Source organism: Phascolarctos cinereus, unplaced genomic scaffold (assembly GCF_003287225.1).
Source record: "Phascolarctos cinereus isolate Bilbo 61053 unplaced genomic scaffold, phaCin_HiC Scaffold_5;HRSCAF=322, whole genome shotgun sequence".
Lineage (NCBI taxonomy): Eukaryota > Metazoa > Chordata > Mammalia > Diprotodontia > Phascolarctidae > Phascolarctos > Phascolarctos cinereus.
The window spans coordinates 156,583,310-156,591,450 of record NW_027555958.1 but is presented as its reverse complement, the minus strand read 5'-3'; positions in this window follow the sequence as shown (position 1 = coordinate 156,591,450).

Sequence of the window (8,141 nt, the reverse complement as noted above, 5' to 3'; positions counted from 1 at the left end):
AAATATAAAATCTTCTATTGGGCTGTTAAAGTCCTTCACAATCTCGTCCCTTCCAACCATCCCAGCCTTCTTACACTTTATACCCACCATGTACTTGGCATTCCAGTGACAATAACTTCCTTGCTGCTCTTCACACAAGAGGCTACATTTTCCAGGTCCGTGCATTTTTATATGGTGTCTACAAGCTGGCCATATGGCTCTAGCCTATCTTGCTAGGTTTATCTCTTAACGTTCCCCTTCACACTCTCCACTCTTGCCAAACTAGACTATTTACTGTTTCACAAAGTCATCCTGCTCCTTCCCACCTCTATGAAATTCTTCATGCCATCCAATATGCTTAGAATACCTTCTTGTCTCCAACAGACAGAAGCTTGTGGAAATCCTACCCATCCTTTAAGGTCCATTTCCAGTACCACCTCCTCTGCAAAGAGTTCCCTTCTCTCTCCAGCCAGAAGTAATCTTTTTGCTTCTTAAATTTCTTCTAGCACTTTGTGCCTTTTGTGTACTTAGGCAGCTTTCAGAGTTATTTTTATATGCTACATGGTTAAATGGAGGAGGAGCTCTATTCCTGAAACTATATGTGGGTGTCTAGGTGGGGTATGGAAGCTGCCGTGAAACTCTCTGTAGTTCTCCAGGTCCAAGAGACTGTAGCCTCAAGGCTTGCGCTGGTTAAGTGAGTGGTTAGACCAGACTAGAAGTGGTGGTCCTGAGAGCTCCTAAAGAGAATCTGCATCTGTTTTGAGCAGCCATTGGCTGCTTAGAGATTTTAACAGCAGTGAGGAAAAGGCACCGAGAGAATGTAGAAAATGTGATTGTTTTAGAGGATTGATTCAGTGACTACAAGGAAAAGATTGAGAATAAAAGGAAAAGGGAGGGATAAATGGAGGAAGGCTGTGATGAGGGTAATTTTAGTGAGTGTACATGGGCAAATGAAAGAGTCAGTGTGTACCAGGGAACATTGCAAAGTCCCACGTCTGCAGGAATCAAAGTGTTTAGATTGAAGGGACCTTCGTAGCCATCTAATCCAACCCATACATGAAGGAACTCCCACCATATCATACCTGACAAGTGGTCACCCAGCATCTGCTTGAAGATCTGCAAAAAGGGGAAACTTCTCAAGGCAGCTCTTTCCACTTTTTGATAGCTCTAATTACTAGTAAGTTTTATTGACATCAGACCTAAATCTGATCTATTGCAATCTCCAACCATTGCTCCCAGTTCTAATCCTTCCCTGTGCTTTTTAATGCCTCCATCTTCACTTTTAAAATGTGCATTCTTTCTTTGAAGTTAAACTTAAAGGCCTCTTCTTCCAGGGACTTTTCTTTGAAGCCCTCGATTGTAACAGCCTTCTCTCTCGGATTTCATATAAGCATTTGTTTTGTAATTCTTCAGCACAAGTACCATGGATTATTTCTTAAATTAGCTGTGTATGTGTTATATCTTCCCTACTAGATGGTAAATTCATGAAGTCATGGACTTTGTCTTTTCTAAACTTTGTATTTCTTCTAGGGTTTACCATGGGACTGTTGGAGGTGAGAAGAAATGTAGTGAAGAAACCATAGGCTGTAGTTATAGCAGGAACATGGAGCTGTCTATTATGGCATCCCCAAACCCAGGAGTTCAAGAAAAATTCTAATTAACCTCTAAATTATTGGACAGGATTCCCTATATCACTATCCTGCTACAAGAGGTCTCACCAGATGATCAATTTGCCCTAAGAGATGTATTCAGATGATTATGAAGCACTGAACTGTGTTTTTTAAACACTTGACCATACATTTAGAGGTGACTGCCCCTCCCTTAATATATTAAGAAATTATTGGGAATTGAGGAGGGATTGAATTAGAATCCTTCTCGAGTTTATAAAAAAGATTGGTGTCTGTTTTACATATGGAGACAAAGAAGAAGGCTACTATATTATTTCTGTTATTTACTCTGATTTTATGTCTTGATAAAATGTTTTTGCTATGGGATTTGTGGATTGCCTACTTTAAAAATAGAAGATGTAAAGAAGCAAAGAAAAGATGGACAGCTCTGAACATAATGTGTAATATTTATTATATATGCTTTCTTGAAATGGAAATTTATTGCCGTGCATCTTACATTCTGCTGCACACATGGCAATGCTTTATTTCTTTTCTATTTTGTATTTGTTTTACTATTTAAGTTTATAATATGTTTCTTTTTCTTTTCTTATGGTGTATTTGTTTTAGAAATTAAAAAAGAGAGGGTGTAGCATAGATGAACGCTCAAACCATGAATTATAAAAGAGATTACTCAAGACAGCCTACACTGAACATGGAAGCAAGGAGAAATTCTATTCTAAATCTGTTTCACTTGAACAGAGACAAACCGATGGCCGGGGTGGAAAGGATTGGTAGGGGATGGGAGTGCAATAAGAATTTATGTAGCACCTACTATGTACCAGGAACTGGGCTAAGTATTTTTTTTTAAAAATATTATCTCATTTCATCAAGAGAAGTGACAACTTCTTCCTGGAATCTGTGATAAAGAGAGATGATCCAGAGTAAGCAGTATTATGTGGCAGTAAGAAAAGCTAATGTGATCTTAGGTTGCATTAAAAGAAGCATAGTTTAAAGGAAAGAAGGATGATAATTCTACCACACTCTGTCTCTGGTGTATGCATTTGGTTCTGGATGACAGGATATTGACAAGCTAGAGAATGTCAAGGGAAACTACTTGACTGAGGATACTTAAGTCTACAGAAGTAAAATAAATAAATAAAGACCAGAGAACAATGCATAGGTGCATGGTGGATGTGAGTAGGCTGCAACATATAACCAATGAGGAGGTTTGAAGAAGAACACAAGTGAAAAATGTCATCAGGGAAATGCGTGATACAAAGAGAAGTTGGCACAGTCACATGAAAAAGGTGAGAGTTGACAAAAGGACAGACCAAGTTCCATAAAAGACTTCTTGTAATGTCAGGAGAAATCAAGAAAGGCATCTAGCATATCAGGAGGACCCTCTGTGGCAAACTAATGGAAGGACACAGATGAGAGTCTCACTGAATAGATAGAGATGGAGGGTTTGCTATCTGTGTCATTGGAGGGAACATCTAAGTTCGTGAGATCAAGACATATTTGAATATTTGAGAATCTCTTTGGAGAGCCATCTATGACTCTGCTACTGTAGGAAGGAAATATCCAAGACTACCTTTATATTTTAAAGGAGATGCTCTGCATGGAACCAGACACATATCTGGGCTACTTCAGTGATTGTACCATAGCAGCTAGTTTTCAAGTACTGAACAGTAACATCCTCCACTAACGAAAAAACATCCGCCCATGATCAGCACCTTTGTAAGTGACTATTTTCCTCCTATAAATGGGATATAATCATTTTTCTCTGTTACCAGTGACCTCCTCTTAAATACTATTAGCAAAACCCTGTCAATTCTGGAAACACACATATCCACCCTATCCACGTGACTGCCTCTGATAAATGAATTGTGCTTACTTTTCTTCAAGTACCCTCTATATCCTAAGACCCATACTTTCTGGACTAAAAATTGGGACCCGTGATCTGACAAAGAATACTCCTTTTGCAAAGCCTATATACCTTTTCCCCTTAACATCAAGACTGTCCTGCAATGGATAGTGAGAAAAAATTATTATTTCTCTCTTGTATTTAATAACTAATTATTGAATCAGTTTCCTACTTTTCTACTTCCTAATCTAGAAATAAAACAGTGTGGGGAATCTTTCTTAAAGACTTACCCAGGCTAAAGATCTAATCAAAAACGGTAGAAGAGATTCTAAGGGCAGATTCCTGCTCATTGTGTTTACTCAGACCAGACAGGTCTGGGAAGATGTCGATTCTCTCTTTTGTCAGACAGGTGATTGGAAATTGATAAGTCTCTTTGATCAACACTTGGGTAATTCAAGTCATGTACCCCAAGACCCTCATTGTAATAGAGCTCACCTCCCATTATAATACTCATTCTCTTGTAAACTGTGAGCCCACCACCATGAAGGGTCTTTGGCACTCAAGAGTGCCACTGATCTCTTTTATTAAAATGCTAGCATTATTAATAAAATGATGAATTACCCAGAAATTATGTCTCCTGAACTTTTTAAATGCCACAATAGGTAGTATCCTCACTATCATTTTAGAGGTGGGGAACATAAGAGTGATGAAATAGCCTGGGAAGAGTTTCAGTGATGGCCTATCAATCTGATCTGACTTTATCTGACTTTGGAGAGGATGATGACATTGTGTGATAAGCTGGAAATCAGTCCCTTTGACATTTTCATATAAACAAAGGTGGCTTTACTTTGTATCTCTTTCTTATGACCTGATTTGTCAGGGCAGTAATAACCTGCATTTGTATAGCATTGTGGTAAAAAACACAGTAGGAAGGGACTTTAGAAACCATCTAGTCCAAATCCTTCATTTTACCAAATGAGGGAACTGAGGCCCAGAGAGCCAGTGTCTTGACCGTGATTGCACAGCTAAGTAGAAGTCAAGACTTGAATTCAGGTCCTATTGTAAGGAGTAAGAAATTATTATATTTCCATATAATGAAATTGAGAGGAAAGTAGCTCTGGGTCAGGAGCTTCAAGAACCAGCTAAAATTGGGTGAAACTGGTTGTTTAATTAAAGAGACTAGAAGTAGAACAAAGGTTAAGCTTTACTTAGAGTGCACATGCTTAATAGGCTCATGAATACCAGCTTCTCCACCTCCGGCAGAGTTAAGATGCCATCTTCTGAACACTCAATGTATGAAGAAGGGAGGAAAACATATCAAGAGGAACGTGTGGTGGGCGTTTTGGGAAGTCTGTGATCTCTGCTGACTTCTACCAGTGAAAGTCATCTAGGAGGGCCTTGCGGCCAGGAATAAGGATATAAGGTTTGCTCTCACTTCTGTAGTGTGTGTGTGAGCTCATCTCGAGTTCCACCCCCGATTCCTGCGGGAAGCATATTAAAGGTTTCAATTGCTTCACTCATCCCGACTCTGTCTAACTTACAATGCCTATTTGGGCACCAGAGGTTATTTCCAACACTCTGGTTCCCAGTTTTGCATTCGTTCTCCCACTTGATACTGCTCAGAGTAGTTTTACCTGTGTTATGTGGGTTTCTGATTGCCACTTTAGGACCATTACTACCATCTTATTCCCAACCTACCTATGCCCTCTGATTTCCACACCCCATCTCTCCCCTTCTCCACACACACACACACACACACACACACACACACACACACACACACACACACCCTTTAGAAAGTTGCAAATTGTGTAAGTTCAACTTTTATTTCCATGGTGTAAAAATAGCCACAGGTCCCTTCAAGTATCTCAACTTCATTCCTCCAATTCATGTGAACAGGTTCACATTAGCAAAATAAACATTGCTAAACAGCCCCCTAATGAATAATGGTAGACAGTGTGCCTTTTCTTTGGTGTCTTTGATTAATTATGTGTTTCTCTTCCTTTGTGGACTATAAATCCGCAAATAAATCACTATTAAGACAGCAAGACAATGGAACCCTTTTAAGGGTTCTTAGTTCTATTGTGACTTGATTTGAGTACTCCATTCAACTTTTCCTAAGCATTTTTAAATACTGAAAGTGACTCGGGAGAGTAGATGACTTCCTGAATAAAGCCCCATGGTCACTCATGCCAAGTCGCCAAATATTAACTTAATCTAAAGCAAAGATTTCCAAACCATGGGGCATATTCTCTGGCAGTATGGAGTATTCTAAGATCTAGGCTGGGGTAAAGCAAAGGCCATGACTACTGAATATTTGCTTTTTCTTTTTTTGCTTTTTGGTGAGGCAATCAGGGTTAAGTAACTTGCCAGGGTCACACAGCTAGTAAGTGTCAAGTGTCTGAGGCTGGATTTGAACTCAGGTCCTCCTGGCTCCAAGGCTGGAGCACTATCCACTACATCACCTACCTGCCCCTAGTGAATATTTTCAGAGACAGCTCCTGTATACATATGTCCATCCCCCCCCCATGAAAACAAATATGGTAAATTTACTCCAGTTGACAATTAATGCAATATAGATATTACACACTACACTATGGGCAAATGAGGTCAAATCTGAGTCCTTGTTGAAACTCAATGAGGACACAATCTGTCCTACCACTATAGACCCATGATATTTTTAAAAACATTTTTATTTAAAGTTTTGAGCTCCAGATTCTATCCCTTCCTCACTTTCCCAATCTCTGAGACAGTAAGCATTCAGATATAGGTTATACATGTGCAGTTATGTAAAATGTTTCCGTATTTGTCATTTTGTACAAGAAGACTTGAATAAAAGAAAAAAATGGAAAAAAAAGAAAGTGAAAAAGAACATGTTTCAGTCTGTATTCAATCAATATCAGTTCTTTCTCTGGAGGCAGATAGTAGGCTTCATCGTTGGTCCTTTGGGATTGTCTTGGAGCATTGTATTTCTGAGTCACACTGCCAAGTCATTCATGGTTCTTTGCTATACAGTATTGCTGTTACTGTGTACAATGTTCCTCTGGTTCTGCTCACTTCACTTCATCGGTTCATGTAAATCTTTACAGGTTTTTCTGAAATCATCCTACTTGTCATTTCTCATAGCACAATAATATTCCATTACAATCATATACCACAGCTTATTTAGCCATTCCTCAATTGGTGGACATCCCTTTGATTTCCAGTTCTTAGCCACCACAAAAAGAACTGATATAAATAATTTTTTGGTACAAATAGGTCTTTCCCCCTTTTTTTTGGATATCTTTGGATATAGTCCTAGTAGTGGTATTGCTGAATCAAAGGGTATGCATGGTTTTGTAGCTCTTTGGGCATAGTTCCAAATTGTTCTTCAGAATGGCTGGAGCAGTTCATAACTTCACCAATAGTGTATTAGTGTCCCAGTTTTCTCACATTCCCTCCAACACTCAATATTTTCCTTTTTTTGTCATACTAGTCACTCTGATAAATGTGAGGTGGTCCCTTAGAGTTGTTTTAATTTGCATTTCTCTGATCAATAGTGATTTAGAGCATTTTTCATATGACTATAGATAGTTTTTTTCTTTGAAAATTGCCTGTTCATATCCTTTGACCATTTATCAGTTGGAGAATGACTTGTATTTTTCTAAATTTGACTCAGTTCTCTATATATCTTAGAAAACAGGCCTTTATCAGAAATACTTGTTGCAAATTTTCCCCCTGTTTTTTGCTTTCCTTATAATTTTGGTTGCGTTGGTTTTGCTTGTGCAAAAACTTTTAAATTTTATGTAATTAAAATGATTTATTTTACATTCTTTACATATTTTCTTTGGTCTTAAATTCTTCCCTTATCCATAAATCTGATAGATAAACTATTTCATGCTCTAATTTGCTTATGATATCATCCTTTATGTGTAAATCAGGTACCCATTTTGATCTTATCTTGGTATATGGTATGAGATGTTGGTCTATGCCTAGTGTCTGCCATACCATTTTCCAATTTTACCAGCAGTTTTTGTCAGATACTAAGTTTTTGTTCCAAAAGTTTGGATCTTTGAGTTTATCATATACATGATATTGTAATTTGTACCTAATCTATTCCACTGATCCATCAAACTATTTCTTAGCCAGTACAAGATTGTTTTGATAATTACTGCTTTATAATACAGTTTGAGGTCTGGTACAGCTGGATCATCTTCTTTTGCATTTTTTTTCATTGATTCCCTTGATATCCTTTAGCTTTTGTTCTTCCAGATGAATTTTGTTATTATTTTTCTAGATCTACAAGATAATTTTTTGATAGTTTGATTTGTATGGCACTGAAAAAATAGATTAGTTTGGGTAGACTTGTCATTTTTATTATGTTGGCTCAGACTACCCATAAACAATTAATATTTTTTTCAGTTGTTTAAATCTGATTTTATTCGTGTGAAAAGTGTTTTATAGTTGTGTTCATATGATTCCTGGGTTTGTCTTGGCAGGCAGACTCCCAAGTATTTTATACTGTCTACAGTTATTTTAAATGGAATTTCTCTTAGGCTCATGACATTAGAAGTTGGAAAAGAATTAAAACTAACAAAATCGCCAATGACAAGATTTACAAAACTGCACTAACGCTCATATGCTAACAATATTAACAATATGGTTATTGTTTTGACAAGTGGTAAACATGGACATTGTAAAGGAGTTTAATG